Source organism: Podarcis raffonei, chromosome 17 (assembly GCF_027172205.1).
Source record: "Podarcis raffonei isolate rPodRaf1 chromosome 17, rPodRaf1.pri, whole genome shotgun sequence".
Classification (NCBI taxonomy): domain Eukaryota; kingdom Metazoa; phylum Chordata; class Lepidosauria; order Squamata; family Lacertidae; genus Podarcis; species Podarcis raffonei.
In genome coordinates this window covers 20012657-20030642 of record NC_070618.1, presented here as the reverse complement: position 1 = coordinate 20030642, position 17986 = coordinate 20012657, and the positions used below count along the sequence as shown (strand labels likewise).

The window sequence follows — 17986 nt, the reverse complement described above, 5'->3', positions numbered from 1 at the left end:
GAAGTAGCCCCACTGAAATCAGTGTCACTTAAGTACGTCAGTTGATCTAGTATAAGGATAACAATACAGCGAACGGGATCCATTCCGGAGCCCCGTTCGTAACATGAGCAGAATGCAACCTGCTTCTGTGCATCTGCACATGTGCGGGTCGCGATTCGCCACTTTTGCACATGCGCGTGACGTCATTTTGAGCGTCTGCACACGCGCGAGCGGCGAAACCTGGAAGTAACCCTTTCCGGTACTTCCGGGTCACCGTGGAATGCACCCTGAAAACGCTCAACCTGAAGCGAAAGCAACATGAGGTATGAATGTACTTGGATCAACTTGTAATGTAAAACTGGGATTTCCAAATTTATGAAAACTCTGTTTAGATTGCCATGCATTTTTTTTTTCAAAAAAATGGGAGTCCTACAACTCTTCCCCATTCACTGTTTCTTTCTTCGAAGAAACAGTCACAGAAACTACTCATGTTTCTTAGTTTCCCCTGTGTATCCTTATTACATTTATTCATTTTTTCTACTTAAACAAAATTATAATTGCATTTAGCTTTGCAGCAATTTGTTTCCCAAAAGTAAATTCATAGAGAATATTAGAATGACACAAATACAAAGGTTTTAATTTCCAAAAGCTATTAAAATACACTCCCTAGCAAAATGTGTGTTTGAAGTTCAAATGAAAGACAATATCTGAATATAGTAATCCTCAGGAGAATTCATGGCACCTGTCAGGCACTGTAAAGGTTTTATAAATGTTGTCTTCTGCAAAGTCAACTGCAAACATCATAAGGCCTTTTGTAAATATGTCTACCAGCCTCTTTGTTTGAGCAGAAATATTGAATTTCCCAGTATTATGATTATAAACCGGAGAAGATTATTTTAGATTTTTAATTTTTTAATAATAGCCTTTTATTTTTGCCATGGGATCAGGTTTCATATCATATATTTAAGTGTTTGAAAATATTTGATTTGTAACTGCTGCAATGGCCAAGAAAAATTCCAGCCGCAAATGTTATTTACCAGTAAACATACTTGAAGTGAAATCTTAAAAATAAAGGATGATGTGACTCCTGAAACACAGGGGTTGAACAGCATCTTTCAGATCAGCAAACATAAAAGATTTGCGCTCTCAATCACTCTTTTAAAAAAACCCAAAATATAAGTGATACAAATCTCTAAGTGTGACATTCTTTTAAAAAAACACAATTTAAAAAGCCATAATAAATTAAAATATTCATATATGTAATAGCTTGGATCAATGACCATTTTTCTGGTTGAACACCTTAAAAAAACCCCCAAAATTCAAATGCACGAGGGTTGCATGGTCACTTTTGTTAACCGTGAATAGTTAGGCTTCTATGCTGCAGATGCATTATTAAGAATGCTTGGCAGACTGTAATATTTGTCACTTGGCTTCTTTGGTTTGCTTTGAATGAACTAGAGGGGGGGGGCTTTGCTGAGCAAAACAGATGTGTCTGTTAACCCTATATAACCAACATAGGATGCCTCTCGATGAAAACATCACAGTGTGTAAAGGAATCATATTCAACCCATGCAATGATACAGTATTTGGTGATGCAGGAGAGCAAAGCAGCACGGGTTAATTTTGCATGATCCTTGGGCTGGCCACTCCTTGACAATGTCTGTTTGTGTTGGGTGGGAAAGGCTACTGAATTCTGGAACCCTCCAGGGCCGAGTATTCATCCACCTCATGGGGACAACCTTTGTGTGCTGGCAGGCCACTCACTCTGCCATAGATATCCTCCCAAATACACGGTCCTTTCATCCTTCTTCGCACAATTGATATTGGGTGTGTTGAATGCCCAAACCGCATTTAGGTTTGATGAGGCCCTAAGCTACTGAAGGTAATGGAACCCTTTATATGTCCACCTATCCTTTTTCAACAACAAATTGTCTCTGTTTTTGTGTTGAATATACGCTATATGGTAATTTATGGACCTAATAGGTATCTAAAGCCATTTGCACCTGTTGCCATGCAACAAGTCCATGAAGAATGGAGGCACCCTATATATAGGAATGAGCAAACCAGTGATATTTTAGGGAGCAGGCTAGCAGGCAGGGTCCATCACTCACATCATAGGAGCTTACACAACACAAAACCCTGTTGCTGTATGTAGGTTTTATTTTATTTGTTTTTTATCTTATATTTTGGAAATGTACATCAAGGTTTTTTTTCCCTTTAATTTTTTTTGGGGGCCCCCAAGAGAGTGGGGCTTTAAGCTATAGCTTGTTTATCTTATACGTAACTGCAGGTAGGGCTATTGTTTTGGAACGCCTGTAAGTTAACTCTGTGTGTTCTGCACAGAAGGGATGGAATTTAGGAGATACAATGGTCACGGAACAGAGGCTGGAGATTGGCTATGAATAAGAACCATTCTTACCTCTTCTCTGGATTCTGTCTTCTTGCCTTCCGGCTTTCCTAATGACTTTCCTGAAGCACCTGCTTCCTTTCCTCTGCTTCCCTCAATCATTGTATTAAAAGCAATTTCTCCAAACTTTCTGGAGACTTACGTCTGCCTAGAACTATATTACGCACCTGGAGAAGAACTTTTTTAGAAGGAAAACTATTGCAAGAAGGAGGTTTCAGGGTGGTAATTTTGAAATGGAGGATGGAGGCTGCACATGCAACAGCCCAAATAAACTCCTGACCACATTATCACTCCCCCCCCCCTTGCCATCCTGTTTGTGGTTGTATCCTTGAATTCTACAAACTTAATGGCTGGAGTGCATCACGTTTTGGGAAATTAGTTATTGAATATAAATATTTTTTTTCTCGAAAAGCACACACAAACCAAGTGTATCAGAGTTTGGTAAAGAGAAAAGTGCCCCAAAATGATCTCTATACAATGTAGCTAGATCAAATGTATCTACTGCACACACATACATCAACAGACAAACTAAACACATATCCTGAGGCCCTCTTACATATACCAAACTGGGTTACTTACCCTTCTCCAAGGCACATCCTGCTGTTGTGTCTCAGGACAGAGAGCTAAAAGAAAATTAAAAAGTGCATTGTTTTAATCAGTATTTGAATCACGTTTCATTAACAATAATAATCATAATTGTATACAAATCTATTTGCTTTTTAATGAAACAAAAATTCCAATTGTCTTCTGTAACTTGGGAACATAAAAACCATAAAAGTATAAAATTTCAAACGAAATCCAAATGAAGGATACAATGGCTGTATGTTTTTTTTTTAGTAATTCTCATCCCCTTCTATTTACAGTTTTTTCTTCCTTTTGGACAAAAGTACCGCATTGGCCTGAATATAAGCTGCACCCGAATATAAGCTGCACCTTTAAAATTGGGGGGGGGAGAGAAAAAGGAAAAATACCCGAATATAAGCCACTCCCTTCCTCGCTGCTCTTGGCTGCCTGTTGGGTGGGTGAGGGGTTGCGCTGTGTTGCCAGTGGCCTTTCCCCTTCCTCTCTCTCTCCTTACCCGGCCTTGGGGGAGAGGACAGGGAATACGCATGGGGCAGGCGCCACTTTGCCGTGCTCCTGGCACTATTTGCCCTGCGTTCCTGGCTGCATACCATAAGGCCACACTTTAACTTTTCACGGTCAGAATTTGGGGGGAAAGTGAGGCTTATATTCAGGCCAATATGGTACATGTACCCTGCTCCTATGCCATGCCTGAATCTGTGCATTTTATGCACACAGATTCAGAACAGACCTGTGTGAAATCCATTGCTGGAGTGAAAAGCTGTCCATATGGCCTGACCAATATCTTTCAAACAGATTTTTTCCTGCCCAATAGCACTGATATAGCTACAGATGCAGGTGTTTATCACAGAGAGTGCAATGCAAGTTACCTGAGAGCGTGGTTTTTATTTCAAAGGAAACAATGAACTTTCTGCACAACAACAAAAAAATGAACTTATTGTGCCACAAAAGCTATGAGCGTATGGAAATGATGAGAACCTCTGACCTTACCAGTGATGGACTGCAATTCCCATCACCCAAGTCTGCATGGGCAGTGATCGAGGATGATGGGACTTGTAGTATGACAACACAAGTTCCACAGTCTCGATGCATGGAACAGATAGGTGAGTCAGTATGAAAGTAAAGGCAAAAAGGGGTGTGAGAGAATTGTATATGGGGACAATAGCAGCCAACTGATTAACAGAGAAACACACTGACTTCTCTTTTGTGTACAGCAATCTTATGAGGACAAATTAGAGTTTTCCAAAAAAAACATACATTTGGTAAACATAACTTTCCCTTGAGTATAACCTTATTTCCTGCACTTTTTACTTTAGCTATCACTGTTCATAAATTCTGCTTTATTTAAGGAATAAACCTTCTAGCTGAAAATATTGAAAACTTCAACTCTCATGAGTTTATTTGTTACAAATCTAATAATTCCAAGATTTTAAAAACAAATGCAGTACTTCATGAGATATGAAAATTCCATTTTCTGAGAGTATTATCCAATTGCATGTTTGCTGCAATAATTCTTCGGAAGGTAGCTTGTTCGTAAATACTGCAAAAGCAATACCGTTCTGAACAGTCTCCCACTATATTACTATAAAATTGAGACTTGTTTACATATTGAGGAATAGAAAAGTCATTTTGTACAACAATAATAAACAAATACATTTCATTCCATGTGTTTTGTTGCCTGTGATATTACCCATTTCCTGTGCCATCACCTTTATATACCACGGTCACAACCCAAATCTCCCCCACAACTGGTGGGGTCTTATGGGGTGGTACTGTTGCTAGGGCAGAAAGGAGAGTCAATAAAGTTGCTACAAATACAGCAATCGTAAACGGGCTCAGCCCTGCAACTTCCCTCTTCCAAAAGCTGGCAACCTATGCTACACCACTGATAACTATTTGCCTAACTCAGTGGAACTTACTTTTTTTTGTAACCATGCATAAGGATTGAACTGTTGCATCTAAATCTAATGAAACAATGTGCAGGTTTTGCAACTAATGAAACTGCTGTATTGGTAAAAATATTGCTGTAGTTATATATGTTACGTCTTGAAAATTTCAATGCAGCACACAAAATATAGATTTTTTATTTTTTTCCTCTAAGGATCTGGGTTTTTAAAATGTCTTTGCAGTTCACCTTTAAGTATAGTGACTTGATCTTGTCACTTGTCAAATATGTCAAAACTTCTCTTGCTGGCTTTGTTGATCAATATCTATATGGAACACATTGACGAGTGTAAAACATGTCCTGCATTAATTCGGCAAGTACATTTCTGGATGAGGAATGGTTGGAAATGGAATATAGTTCTAAAAGATTATTCTCACGTGTTCCTTTTAAATTAAAAGCATCTGCATGGTCAGCAGGAGGACTAGGGAAGATTGTTAAAGCAAAATGCACCATGCATGCAATTTTGCACTCCCCTGTTACACAGTGCACACTGTTCAGAGGAACCCTAGCACACCAGAGAAGGTTTTCAGGGACACAGAGGCCTCCAAGTGAGTTTGAGTGGTTGGTCACATCACCATTGGGTACAATCCATAGCTATCTCCTCCCCACCTGCTAAATTAAAACCAGTGGCTCAGGGAACCAGCACAAAATGTAAGGTGGCCAAAATCTGGCTCCCTGTGATTTTGACACCAATGACTCCTCAGATAGCAGAACAATAACGGATGCTCCCCATGCCACAATCTAGACCACCATGAATCTGAACAACTCAGGTAGTGACAGATGAATGCTTCTGGTGGTTCATAAACAGCATAAAGCAGACTGCTGTGTGATTTTGTGGCCTGTTGTCAAAACTGTTGCTTGTTTGTTTTCAACTGCTGTTAGTTTTGCTCATTACTTTGCTGTAGAGGTTGCATGGTGGTGGTGGGGGGGGAGCTGCCAAGGAAGCAGCAGAGGGACTTCGAAGGAACACACTGCCATAGTTGCTGTCCTGTAGCAGCAGCCATGGGTGACATATTTCTCAGAGGCTGGTTCGGCTGCCCCTGTGGATCTTGCCACCTGAGGCAATCACCTCACCTTGCCTCAAAGTTTGGCTGGCTCTGCTGAAAGTCAAGTCGGATGCTATGGTCCCAAGTGTGCATAGGATTCAATCCCTAACATTGGAAAAAACATATTTTTAGCCATCTACTGTATTGCATTTTCTGGGTATGTTTCAAATACATCACAATACAGAGGATGTCTTCCCCCCAGCTCTCTCTCTCTCTCTTTGTAGGATACTGCAGACAAGGAAAGCAAAATAAACTTTATCTGATATTCTTGTTCTCATAATAGCTCTCAAAATGGAAGCAAAAAAACACTAGGATCAAAAGAACTATATAATTAGTTCTGTACACTCAAAGAGTTTTGGAATTATGCTTTGCAAACAGCAGTCTTCCATGCCACAGAGTACTTGCAGAGGCACTTGTGCCATTTGGCACTGGGTCATGGCCACCTCCAAGCCTTTGACATGGCTCAAGTAGTTCATTGGATCCTGGCCTATGTCTAATAACATTGGCAGGGCAGTCGAATGACAGTCAATCCACTGCAACTACTGCAACAATAAACTCTGAAGTTAACAGTCTTTTAAAAGGCAAGACTTTTAGAGTGGGCTGTATAAGATTATACACAATTATACCAGCTTCCTCACTTGAAGATCCAAAAGATGTAGCACAGTGGTACCTCGGGTTAAGTACTTAATTCATTCAGGGGGTCTGTTCTTAACCTGAAACTGTTCTTAACCTGAAGCACCACTTTAGCTAATGGGGCCTCCCACTGCTGCCACGTGACTTCTGTTCTCATCCTGAAGCAAAGTTCTTAACCCGAGGTACTATTTCTGGGTTGGCGGAGTCTGTAACCTGAAGCGTATGTAACCTGAAGTGTATGTAACCCGAGGTACCACTGTATTTGGAGGCATTTATTCTTACAGAAGCATCTGTGTATATTTATTTGGATCCAGTATGAGCTGCTGCTGAGCAATCTACAATATTTGCTGTCACAAGTATGAGGATTGAAGTATTGGAATTGATGGGGGTGGGAGGAACACACCAAAACCCCCACTCCCATCAAAATTAAACCTCTCTTGAAAATACACTCAATTACTACCAAAGGGCTTAAAGTATTTAACCTTTAAAGTAAGAGTGTTTGCCTGGTATTGATTTATCAGGAATTACAAGCTAAGAAAACATGCTGTGTTTCAGTTTGTTGATTACCTTCAAGGATATTCCTCTTTACAAAGGCCATCTAGCTGGGGAATACTTAATTCCTTGGAACAGCTTGTCAATTATAGTCAAATATACACAGTGAAGAAAAACAAGGGGGGGACTAGATAAAAGTTTACTAGAGAGTTATTTTGAATATCAAATTCTTTCTAACAGAGCGGAGTACGGAAAGACATGAGATGCCAAACTAATGCATACTTTACACATATTCTTGAATTAATAGAAGGCACACAGAAGGACGGCCGTTTTATACAAAACATTTATTGCATTTCCATTTTAGAATAAATATATTTGGAGAAAATGCAATCCTTAAAACTTCTATGACTATATTTCATCTTTATCAAAGCACACATCAACATTCAAAATTGATTCTGATGGGCAAAGGCTGTTTCCAAGGCATGTTAAAATGTAACAAGCATCACATATTTCATTTCACAATAAAGATATGCATTCAATACAGCTCTGGCGGTTGGCCAGGCTCTAACAGACGTAGTACACAAGAAAGAAAACACACAGAGAAAGTTGAAACAATAACAAAACTGAAAATATCATCAAACACTTTTAACATTAAAGATTTAATCTTAAACCCTAAACAGCAATAACACCAAACACATACACACTAAAACCAGGAAGAATAAAAATGATATTGCTGCTCATCTAAAAGTCATCTGGGATGGGGCAAGTCTTACCTCTCTAGGGAGAGAATTCCATAAGTTAGATGCTGCCACAGAAAAGGCCCTGTCTCACAAGGTTTGGCAGTTAGGCACCGGCTTAGTGAGATGTAGGGGAGGGGAGGTGCGGCCATCACTTACCCCTCCAGGTGCAAGGGTATTCCGGTAAAGGAATCTGTGGGTCTGGATTTCGTCCGAAGTCCACTTGGGGGACTAGGGTCATGCCAGGACCCAGCGGGAACCCCAGGGCAAGCTTCAGTTGGTTGCCATCGATGGAGCTCCCTCTGTTGGTGGTTTACCCTTCTAGACTTCCTGCAAGGTGGGCAGGAGTCAGATATAGTTGTTACCAATGCCTAAACCACTGAGCCTAGGTCTTGCTGATCAGAAGGTCAGCGGTTCAAATCCCTGCGACGAGGTGAGCTCCCATTGCTCTGTCCCAGCTCCTGCCAACCTAGCAGTTCGAAAGCACGTCAAAGTGCAAGTAGATAAATAGGTACCGCTCCAGCAGGAAGGTAAACGGTGTTTCCGTGCGCTGCTCTGGTTTGCCAGAAGCGGCTTAGTCATGCTGGCCACATGACCCAGGAAAACTGTCTGTGGACAAACGTTGGCTCCCTCGACCAGTAAAGCGAGATGAGCGCCGCAACCCCAGAGTCGTTTGCAACTGGACTTCACTGTCAGGGGTCCTTTACCTTTTTTAAAAAAAAGCCAATACCACTCACATTGCTGTAATCAATAAAATTGTGGCCTAAATTTTGCCCATTAACCTTTAACCTAAATTTCTGTGTCAATGTGTTTTTATTATTATTGGGGGTGCGCCGGGACCTTGATGTGCAATACAATCAGTCCGTTTTATTTACATTAGCACATTACTTTGTTGCTCCTTCAACAAATTGCATGGGTGGGAAAGCAGTCTTTGCCTTTTATTTCTTTCTCATTTCAACTGGGGCTAATCTTGTCAGTGCAAGTCATGTAACGTTCAGCATTAGGGAAGGCACATCTCTACTGATAACACACTTATCTCTATGAATCTGCTGGAGGGGAATTTCTTTTCTTTAGTTTACCCCTAAGAGTTTTTTGTTTTGTTTTATGCTTGTCCTTTATGTGAACCTAGTGTCCTCTTCTTAAACAAAGCACATGTGGAACTTCAACTGCTTTTACAAGATGTAAAGCAGTTTGATTTCCCAGGCGTTAGTGATACCAGATTGGGTGCTCAACCGATCTTACAAACATACACACTCTGTGATTGAAGTCGCGTTATAATCAAAATTAAGGATCTGTTTTTAATGTTGTTGGGGAATTTGGTTGAGACTGCCATGAAGGGCATTTCGAGACAACGGGCTTAGTATGAAATTGCCACGCTTTGTTCAGTCACTTTCCACTATGTGTGTGTAGAGAAACCATTTTGTTTCTGATGTAAAATTTTGTTTTTTAAATGTTTAAAGGACTTTTTTCAGCCAGAGCTCACCACAGCTCAGCTCCGACACATCTCACGTGAGCATCATTGCCCTTTTAAGAGAACAAGAGATAAGATCATGGTGAGTTGCAGCACCTCTTTGTCTAGAAAAACAGCATTGGTAAATGGTTAAATGTCTGTAAAGTGTTGTGACTTTTTGCTGGGAGCTGTGGAGATACTGGGAGGAACTCAACATCACACTAAGGTAATTGTTCTGTCAGATGCCACAATCTCCCTTGGCTCTGGCCAAGGAGTAGATTGTGTGTGTGGTTCTGAATCAGCTGAAGAAAAAGCAGGACGTTTATGGGCATTGAGGAACTGAAGACATGGCTCAGAGAAACATGAGAAGCCTGAAGGAAGCCAAGGACAAATATCACTGAGCAGAACAGAAGCAGGGGAATCCCCGCCCAGATTAGAGCCTTTTCGGTTATCTTCCAGAAACCCCATGCCAGTGATGGGAGGGACCTGAAGCAAAAGCAAGTGAAGAAATGAATGCATTTTTCTCTCTCTCCACACAATCACATGCTCCTTTATATCCTCCATCCAGGCAGCCAAGAGAACCCTGTCCTGGGGAAAAATATTATATGTTGAAGTATTATTATTCCACGAGGTATATTTTTTCTTGGGGGGCCGGATAGCCAGCTCCAGTTGGCAGCTGCCACGAGTTTTACCACACCTTGGGCAGTGGCACAAAAGGAAAGAAAAAGGAGGAAAATCACTGCCACAATGGCCTAAGAAGCAATGAATTAGAACTCAGTCTTTGACTTGAAGTCACCACTGAACCACATAGCAGCATAGATGTCCCTTTTGGGCTTTCCATCTCTGGCCTGTGTTCTGCTGCACAGCATGAAGCCTCATGTGGACATAAGAAAGGTAAAGGACCCCTGACAGTTAAGTCCACTCACAGACGACTCGGGTTGCGGCACTCATCTCGCTTTACAGGCTGAGGGAGCCGGCATTTGTCCGCAGACAGTTTTTCTGGGTCATGTGGCCAGCATGACAAAGCCACTTCTGACAAAACCAGAGCAGTGCACAGAAATGCTGTTTATCTTCCCACTGGAGTGGTGCCTATTTATCTACTTGCACTTTTTGGCGTGCTTTTGAACTGCTGGGTTGGCAAGAGCTGGGACCGAGCAACGGCAGCTCACCCGTCGCGGGGATTCGAACCACTGACCTTCTGATTGGCAAGTCCAAGAAGTTCAGTGGTTTAGACCACAGCGCCACCTGCGTCCCCTTCATGTGAACATATACAGGCCCAAATCCATCTGGGATGCTTGTGAATTACAAGCCAGTTATAGATCACTTTAAATTTAACCATATATGACTCAATCCTACCTACAAAAGACTTGAAGCATTTGAGACACACACACACACACACACACACACACACAGAGGATTGTGCTTTATCCACCTCATCAAACTAATATGGACATGAGGAAATCCACAAGGAATAGACACTCATTAGAATAGCTGCATAGCAAAATACATCCTCTATCCAACATGAATTTTGGAAAGCAAATAGATAAAATTAAACCTCACAATTTCAGTAAGTATCATCAACACGCATAATTCTGTCCTTTCTTCAAGGATCAATCAATATACATGAGATGTATACAATTTAATCCTCACAAAAGCCCAGTATAACTTATTGAGCTGCATGGCCAATGAGGAATTTTGATTTTTGCCACATTAACATTGATGACAGTTTGCTGGGTTTTAAACTGGCTATACACATTTGCAGCACCTCCACATCCTTAACTTTTTATTAATCACTTTGCTACCTAGAGGAAAGAGGGTGTTTGCCAAGCCCGTCCTTAAGGAAGAACATTTCAGGGAGCAGTATTTCCTTAGAAAGGAAAATTTCAAGGCTCTCCTCTCTTCACGTTGCCTATTATTTGCAACTGGCTTAAGAGACGCTGTGTGGGTGAAATATATCAACAAGCATCAAAACATTTTCTTTCTCTCTTTCCATCTTTTAAAAAAGGAGTAGGCATGTTAACCCTGGTGTCCTGGACAAATTCCAATTTGTGTAATTACATTCTGCCTCCCCACATTTCTCCTGCAGTTTCAATTAGATGCAATGTTCTTTTTCACTGTCCTAAACCACTGCAGTGTAGCAGTTCAGTTTGTAGCAGCTGCCACATTCTGCTCAGGATTTGCAAGCTTTTCTGTAGTGTTATCCTTGCATTATAAGTTTCAGCAGAACATTGTTCAGTCACTTATGGCACCATTCTATACATATTTGCTCAGAAGTAAGCTTCACCTTGTTTAATAGGACTTACTCACAGGTAAATTTGCATAGAATTATGACACTATGCTATAATCTGGTGCAGATTTCCTTGGGAATAAGCCCTATCAATTTCAGTAGAACTGAAAATATGTGTAAGATTTAACAATTCATATTTGGACAACATCTTTATCATTAGTCCAACCAAAATATCATAAAACAGCTTGCAAATTTTTGACTTCTCTTCACCAGGCTCAATGGCAAACAAAGCAAGGGAGAAGTATGGAAACCATGGATTTTGCATCTGGGCACAGGTGCAAGATGAAATATAGCAGAAGGAAAGCAAACATCCAGATGAGGCTTCTTTCTTTCTTTCTTTCTTTCTTTCTTTCTTTCTTTCTTTTTTTAGGTGCTATATAGATTTCAGGTTACAAATAAGAATGGGAAGAAGGAATATGCAAGGAATGAAGTACCCAGGTCTGCCGCTATCCTTAGGGGGAAAACACAAGTTCCTTGGTTCATGGTCAACAGGGGAAAAATATGGTAGATAAGAACATAGTAATAGCCTGCTAGGTCAAAACCTTAACAACTAAGCATACTATGTACAGAACACCACACCAGAAGGAAGAGAGTCAGAAAGAGAAAGTGAAACCCAGGCTCCTCCTGGCCTTACTATTATAGTCAGCATGACCTTGACATAAAGAGATAAGAGAACCAGCTTAAACCAGCTCTACTCAGCTTCTCTGAAGGAATAACCCAAACATCATAAACCTTCTGCTTGTTTCTTTCACACACAGAAGCTTCCGGAACCCTCTTGAATTAATTAGAATAGGAATGATCTCTACACATCAGATCAATACTTTCTGTACTAAGAAATGCAAACTGACAGTCACAGTTGGCCAGCCAGATGCCCATGGGAAGCCCAAAAGCAGAACCTGAATTTAACAGCACTCTTCCCACATGCAATTCCCAGCAACAGGAATTCAGAGGTATACAACCCCCAGCAATGAAGGTACAGCATAGCCATTATAGCTTGTAGTTACTCAGCTCCCTCTTTTCCCTGCACATCCTAAAAATCTGCTCAGGAGATCTGGAAGATTTTATGGAACAGCACAGGGCGTGAAAGAAGGCGCAAGGAAAAGCGGGTCGTGGATCTGATCTCTTTCTCTGTGTGTGTGATATATATGTGTGTGTGTGTATATATACACATGCACATACACATATACACACATACACACATACATACATACATACATACATATACATGTATACTTATTGCCATTATTCTACCCCTATTTTTTCTTTAATTGTAACATTATCACACTAGTATTGTTGAATGTAACACAATTCAAAGGAATTCAGATAGTTACATTAACAGTATCCGGGGAAATGGCTAACAATTCTCCTCCCCTCTTGCTGAAACAGGCAGGTATATTTCATTAAATTCTACTAAGAATTGGAAAGCAATCAAGTGTATTTCACTATTTGTGTCTCAACCGAAGGTAATTATTAGTCTGAAGGTTTTTCTCTCTCCTTTCTTTAAAAAAAAAGAAAAAAGCCCACTCTTGTGCTTGCCCAAGAGGAAAATGAACTACAGTACTTATCAGCTCAATGCATACACGAGTGATACCAAAGGCAACTGACCAGCACTGTTGCCATAGGTTAGGAGCAAATCCATTAGTGATTTTTTTTTATTAAAAAAAAAACCTTTCTGAAATATTGGTTACAATGCAGTGATAACTGCAGAAAAGCCACAGAACTCTGCATCATTTGAATTGCTGTTGGATAAGATAAATGCATTCCCCTCATTTCAATTTCTCTTAAATTCGAATCTTATGTGAAAGGAAAAGCATTCTCAAACTTACAATTGATCAAGAGGATGGTGACAATGACAATGTTGTGTTATACAGTATAAATAAATTAAACATGTACACTGAAGAAACTGAGGATATCACCTCTTTTTCAGACACAGGGTATGAAAAGGCACTCATCTGTCATGTGAAGTGCAGAATTTATGGTGCTTTTGATTATGTGGGGTGGTGTAATGTAATGTAATGTAATGTAATGTAATGAGGTAGTCAAGTTTAATAGTTGCAATCCTATGTACACTTATCTGGAAGGAATCTCCTTTGGTTATACTCTTGAGGTTAGGATTGCCTTCCTTATGAATTTCCCTTCTGCAGTGAACTATCTATGTGGTCCCATCTGCAATAGACCAGGAGATAATATATGAATCCAACCTCAGGCTAAGCCTATGGAATATATAGGACAAGAATCTGTGAATTACAATTTGGATTTCTTAAGATTCTAGGCTAATGCTGCTAGCAGCTGGAAGGTGGGAAGGCAGGCAGATCTCTGCACCAGCCTACATCTAGTGCAGGGACTGATCCTGATGCAATCATGCCATCCAATGGATTCCAGCCCTACTCAGCTGTGTTCCTTCCTTGCTTTCAGGTGGCACTTGCACCTACCTGTTCAGCAGGTGGAAAAAATGGACTCTGGCCCAGTGGAATGGAAAGCTAGTGTAGGCTGGCAGGGCTAGGCAAAGGGTCACCTCTGCCCAGTTCAAACTCTCCACCCTCCCCCTGTGCAACAATGGGTTTGTATTGCTCTGCCAGGCTACAAACTTGTAAACACTTATCTGGGAGCAAAGCACCATTAAACACAGTGGGGCTTACTTCTTAGTAGATATGCTGTGGATTGTTATTTTTCTTTTCTTTTCTTGGCTAATGTTTACAAGTTCCTCATTTGTCTGCTAGCAAAATGTCCAGAAAAAAATAATCCAGAGGTTTTGTCCAATGATCTAGAGCTGTATATATACAAGTATAGGCACAGAAGTTGTGGCTCATAGATTTTATACCTGTCTAGATTTGTAAGGAAGTTTTCAATTAATGAAAAGCTGTATCCTTTATGAGGTGTGTGTAAGAGAAATAAAACAAGAAAATGGAATCATCATCTTCTGAGCTAAACTTTTCATATCCGTGTTTTAATATTCTTGATATCCATTTTTTCCCAAAACAGCCACAGAATCCAATTTTGCTTTCTCCTGAGGCAGAGTTTGCTACAATTCTCTAAGCATCCCCAAGTTCTCAAATCTTCTATTTATTTTATATTTCAGAGGTAGCAACATAATAATAATAATAATAATAATAATAATAATAATAATAAATTTTATTTATATCCTGCCCTCCCCAGCCGAAGCCGGGCTCAGGGCGGCTAACAACAATAAAACAATACAAAAGTACAACACAAACAACACTCTAAAATCATTCATTATAAAATTAATTAAATTCAAGCCACTGGCCACCATTGTTCCTTGTGAACCAGTACCTTTGCCAGTTCATTAATCACTAGTCTTTAAACATTACATTTTAAATCTCAACGTGTTGTGATATATCTATCTATATCTATATCATCTATCATCTATCTATCATCTCTATATCTATCATCTATCTATCTATCTATCATCTATCTATATCTCCTTATATCCAACTGACGTAATTACATATTACATATTGTTTCATTGACCATTTCACATCTATAACTATTGGGAAGTACAATTTTTGAGTGTCCAGCTTGAGAACCTAAGGGAGAGCCCTGAAGAGAGATGTTCATGAAAAGCATTTTATGCCTCCATATTTTTAAAAGGGCTCACTAATTTGTTCATGAATTACTTAGAGGCTTTCTTCCAGATTTTAGTCTCCTTCTCTCTTCAAATGCAATGCTTCTCAGTGTAATATATTTTCGCATTTAGCTGTATGTCATCAAGGGCCTGTTCAGATGATACATTAAGGCAGCGTTTCCCAAACTTGGGTCCCCAGCAGTTGTTGGACTATGATACCCATCATCCCTAGCTAGCAGGACAAGTGGTCAGGGATGATGGGAGTTGTAATCCAGCAACAGCTGGGGACCCGAGTTTCAGAAATACTGTTTTAAGGGAACAATCTAGCCTTATAGATGGAGCTGGTGGACATCCCACCCTGTCACCAATGCAGGGAGGAACCAAGAATGCATGGGTTGCATTGAGTTGCATTGAGAGGCTGCATCTTAAGGCAGCCCTGTTCAGGGAAGTTTTTAATATGTAATGCTGTACTGTTTTTAACACTGATTGGGAGCCGCCCAGAGTGGCTGGGGAAACTCAGCCAGATGGGCGGGGTATAAATAATAAATTATTATTATTATTATTATTATTATTATTATTGCCAGTTTCTAGAAGTTAGGAAAGTGACTGTGATTTTGACATTAATTATACTGGTTTGTATGCACTCAGGCCCTATATGGAGAACACATTTCCATGTGATGGTAGAGGCAGGACTGGTACATTTGCTCCACAAACAAGTTCAGATCAATCACTGCAGTATCATCCAAAGTGGCCTCAGGTTTTGAGTAATCAAGAAATGGCTAATAGATGAAATATGTATGTATACATGTATGTATGTATACATGTATGTATGTATGTATGTATTAAGTAGCCCAAAAAATGCTATTAGTCCTCTCCAGAGAATCAAAAAGGATACTAACACCATTGAATGGGTTCCCACTGATAAGAGGAATGGAAGCTTTTTTAAAGATGAAATTGGGTACCTGGACAAAGTGGAAGTGACAATCACAGAGCCTTAAAGTAATTGGGGCTAAAGCTGATGTCATGGAACATAGCAGGTTGGTGTTCAAAGCAGAATGATGAACTATTTTGAGCAACTTGATATTATTATGCTACAAGAAACATGGTGCAATGACTCTATAATGCTTAACAGATACAGATGTCACTCATAGACAGCCACTCCCACAACAAAAGGTGGTAGGGCCAGTGGGGGGCAGGGCAGGTCTAGCATGTTTCCTCTCCACAAAGTTGAATGCAACTGCAACAGCCATGATTCCATGTAACCCGTTTGCAACTGCTATCTTGGTTATAGTTTTGAAAGTATGTTTGGTATTAGACCTGTCTTCATCAGTAACCAAACAGGGAGCATGAGTGGCGTAGCTCACTGAAGTCAAATGGCTTCAGTTCTCCAGGGAACAACATTAACAGCATGGCAGTCTTCCTCCGCAGCTCAGTTAACTAGAGTCAATAGGTGCCACTTCCAAATATTCCATGCAAAACTGAATCCTAGTCCAGTTGCAGAATGTACTGAAAACAGCTTACAATTTAAAACAGATTCTTTATATCATTCCTGGAATTTTATTTATCTATAAGATTTTTTAATTTTTTTTTTTAAAAAAAACCCCCACACATTAATCTTAAGACCAAAAGTGATGAACATTATATAAAACCAAACCACAAAACATCCCTGTACAAATCAATAAACAATTGATGGTTTGTAAAGTCGCCCAGATGAAGAAACATGATTTATTGTATAATATAATTTTATAGAATATAAAACCACCTTTTTTCATTGGTTTGTCCTCCTAAATGAGGAGGTAAGGCTAGATGTTCTCTCAAGTGGCAAGAAAACTACCACTGAAATGTTTAAAATTCACACATTCAGTTAGTTGATTGAATTCCTTCCACTATTCCATTTGTTTCAACCACCTCATTATGATACTACTGTATATACAAAAAGTACCACTCTAGATACAGGCTGGCAGGAGTGGTATATAATTTACCAAGTACTAAATACTTTAAAGCAGAGATGGTGCTGACCCACAGAGTGACAACATTTTAAATCTCATTGTTATAGGTACATTTTTCAAGTTGCATATATCTAAATATTTCTCACATCCTTATTGAGAATAGAATTCATAGGGATATTCTGCATTTGTACACATTGACACGTCTCCACAAAAGTTTTAGTGTGCTACCAAATCTTGCTGTGGGAGGCTCTGTGTGTGTGTGTGTGTGTGTGTGTGTGTGCGCGCGTGTGTGTGTACCTTAATTAATGATAGGTGTTTCTTGTAGTAATTTGTAGATGGTATCATATATTGAGGTTCACCTTTTTAAATGTGTTCCAAGTCGCTTGAACACCTTCCAGCAACAAGCGACCAACAAGTCTAATGACAAGTAAATAAATAGATAAACAAAGCAGACAAGCAATATTTGCAAAGCAATCCAAATCATTTGCATATATATTATTTGCAGCTACGTTTCCTGTTCTTCTGTCGAAAGCAGAGACTGCAATGTAAAATAATGCAAATCTTAATCATTATTGCGCATCATATGCACAATTGGCTTAATTGCACATAAAATTTGCAACGGAGGCTTCTCTTTTTGACAAATCAGCAATACATGAAAACCTTTTGCCTTTTCAGGGCACTTATGTGCAAGATAGAATAAGCAGCTTTTCTGGAGAAGAAAAGGTATAGCTATTTGCAGCATCTCTAAACCTCCTCAGGTGTGCTAGGTATGGCCTCTGTACATGGATTTTAGATCAAACATGGGTGGTGGAGAAACATACATAATTCATTCTTCTTAAATTTAGACAGGGGAATCCCCTTCCTTATCCCATAATTGCCTGGTGATTTGTTCGACA

General features: G+C 39.8%; 1 protein-coding gene across 40 annotated transcripts in view; it reads right to left on the bottom strand.

Annotated features, from left to right (window-relative positions):
• Positions 1-17986, bottom strand: part of PTPRD (protein tyrosine phosphatase receptor type D) — a 1152007-nt gene that overhangs the window by 774980 nt on the left and 359041 nt on the right. For all 40 annotated transcript variants that reach the window (XM_053371570.1, XM_053371569.1, XM_053371568.1 and 37 more), the window contains one exon: positions 2966-3009. The gene's annotated coding sequence lies outside the window, so the exon portion shown is untranslated. The remainder of the gene's footprint in view (positions 1-2965; positions 3010-17986) is intronic.